The sequence below is a fragment of the Cupressus sempervirens genome, chromosome 2 (assembly GCF_028749045.1).
Source record: "Cupressus sempervirens isolate cs-2001-9-10 chromosome 2, ASM2874904v1, whole genome shotgun sequence".
NCBI lineage: Eukaryota > Viridiplantae > Streptophyta > Pinopsida > Cupressales > Cupressaceae > Cupressus > Cupressus sempervirens.
In genome coordinates, this window is record NC_143119.1 from 518,747,888 (window position 1) to 518,750,581 (window position 2,694).

The 2,694-nt window shown below is 33.3% G+C and overlaps 1 pseudogene; it reads left to right on the forward strand.

The window, feature by feature from the left end:
- Positions 1-553: 553 nt before the first annotated feature.
- LOC149573233 (potassium transporter 26 pseudogene) lies at positions 554-2,187 on the forward strand (annotated as a pseudogene).
- The last annotated feature ends 507 nt before the right edge of the window (positions 2,188-2,694 follow it).

The window sequence follows — 2,694 nt, forward strand, 5'->3', positions numbered from 1 at the left end:
AAAAAATACCCAACCCTAAGCCCTTTTTATACAAGTATTAAACCACTTTAGGGTTATAACATGTCAGCCATAATATGTCGGCTACCATGTCGGCTACTTCCAAAAAAAAAAAATTTCCGGGGCGATGCCCCGAACCCCACTATTTATGAAGTATGTACAGTACTTACCTGATCAGTCACCACAATCTAACAATCTCCCACTTGGGGACTGATCAGGCTCCACACTAAACAACAATCTCCCACTTGGAGACTGATCCTGTAGCAATACAACTACCGCATGGGGCTCCCACTGGATCAAAGCGTCGCATCACCCAACAATCTCCCCCTCGACGTGCATACTAGGTGCTTACGCGGGTCGGGAAGGCACCGGGGAGATTTGAACCCATGACCAAGCCAAAACTAGGCTCTGATACCAATTGTTGGGCCCACTTGCCGTTGCACCAAAAGCCATGACTGTTAGTGAACATGGAACACCACATAATTAACCACCTGTGGGCAGGGGAGCGCGTCGCATCACCCAACATTCATAGCATGGCTTCAAAGGTCCTTTCTAAATTGCAATATCACTTTTGTTAGCTATGCAAGGAATTTAGTCAAAGAGCGTCAATCTAAGCCATAATGTTATTGTGGGAATATTGGTTGTAATTATGCTACTACTATTCCTTGTTCAAATATTTGGCATTGGTAAAGAGAATTTTATATTCTCACCTATAATTCTTCTTTTGTTTGTAACTAATTCTCTTATTGGGACATACAATATTGTCAAGAATTAATCAACAACATTCAAGGGACTCAATCCTTATTATATTGCATATTTCTTCCAAAAAAACAAGAAGATGGTTGGGTAGTCCTTGGAGGTATTATCTTTTATATAACAAGTGTTGAGGTGATGTTTTCAATTTTGGCTACATCAATAAGAGATCAATTCAAATTTCTTTCACTGCTTTAGTATACCCTACTTTGATTCTTACTTACAAAGGATAAGCAACTAACTTAATCAAGAATCTTGGAGATATGCAAAATGCATTTTGCACTATAATTCCAAATGCAGTGTATTGGCCTATGTTTATTTTTGTAAAATTATTAGTAATTATTGCTATCTAATCATTGATCTCAACAAATTTCTCAATTGTAAAAAAATGGTGGCTCTTAGTTGTTTCCCTCGAGTGAAGATGGTATATAAATCGAAGAAACATAAGGGATTAATTTACTCTCCATAAGTTAACTGTGTCCTAATGGTTATTTTTCTTTCTATTATGGTTGAATTCAAAGGTGTTTGAAAAAATTAGAAATTCCTATGGAGTTGTTTTCATTTGAGTCATCTTCATTACAACATGTCTAGTGAGCTTGGTGGTGCTAGTAGTTTAGGAATTTCATTTTATATATACTTTGTCATCCTATATTGTCTTTTGTTTCATAGGGGGAGCCTATCTATTAGTAGCATTGAAGAAGGTGCCATAGGAAGAATGAGTGTCATTTAAAATCTAAGGCATTCTTTTGAAGGTAACAAAGTCTTGGAATTATGGAAGGAAGATCAAGTATAAGCATACAATAGAGAAAAAAATAAGTACAAAGGATCTTCATTCTCTTCTAACCAATGTAGAATTGCCCACTCTAGGAGTGTATTTCTTGTGGAGTGACCTAATTTATGGATTTCCATTAATTTTGAGGCATTACATAAATAATGTGTGTTCTCTTTACAAAATTAATTTTATTTGACTATAAAATTTGTTCCAGTAATAATAGTATTATTAGAAGATAGGTTTCTTTTAGGGAAAATTGAGCCTAAGGGTGTATATAGATTCCTAGCACAATATGGTTACAATTATGTGGCTCTAAGCATGGAACGAGAGAGTTTTCTCACCCATGTTAACAAAAGCATAAAAAAATCATATCATAAATGAAGAACCTAAGGATACTACAAATAATCATCTTACAAATCCAATAGAAATTGGTAATGTTGAATATAAGGAGTTGTAACAACTTGATTTGGAAAATAATATAGAGGTTGTATATGTCTTAGGAAAGACCATACTAAAAACTACTAAAATGAGGGGAAATTTTTTCAGGAATCATTATTGATGTATATTGTTTTCTTTATAACAATTGTCAATCCACCATTTCTACCTTGAAAGTACCACCAAATCAGTGACTTTAGATTAGGATGGTACATGAAGTTGAGATTTAAATAATATGTAATAGTTAAATAAATGGATCATAGATGGGCATGAGAGATATTTTAAACTATATCTTTGAATTGTCAAAAAATAATTAGCAAAAAAAATTGTTTACAACATGAAAATATAGAAGGATGATTTCACCTCTGTAATACTCTAAAGCCTTCTCCCTTTTTATCTTCATCTCTCTACACTTGTACCACATTCTTTGCATCCTTTCAACTAGTGCAAATTAGGAGGCTTCAAATAGAATGTGTACTCCCATATACACATAGTGACAAAGAATTTTTAATAAACATTATAAATAATTTCAAATTTGTGGAAAAAATTTAAGTATTGACAATATATATTGTGCCTATTCTTATATGTGATATTGGAAGGAAAACCATAAGAATATAGACTCTCTTGCATCTTATTTTTTTGTAAAGGTATAGGTTTGAAAAAAACCTCTCTAAACATAGGAGTTCTTGTTTAGAATTAGATAAAAATGTATTATCTTTCATTTCAGCAAAGATTTT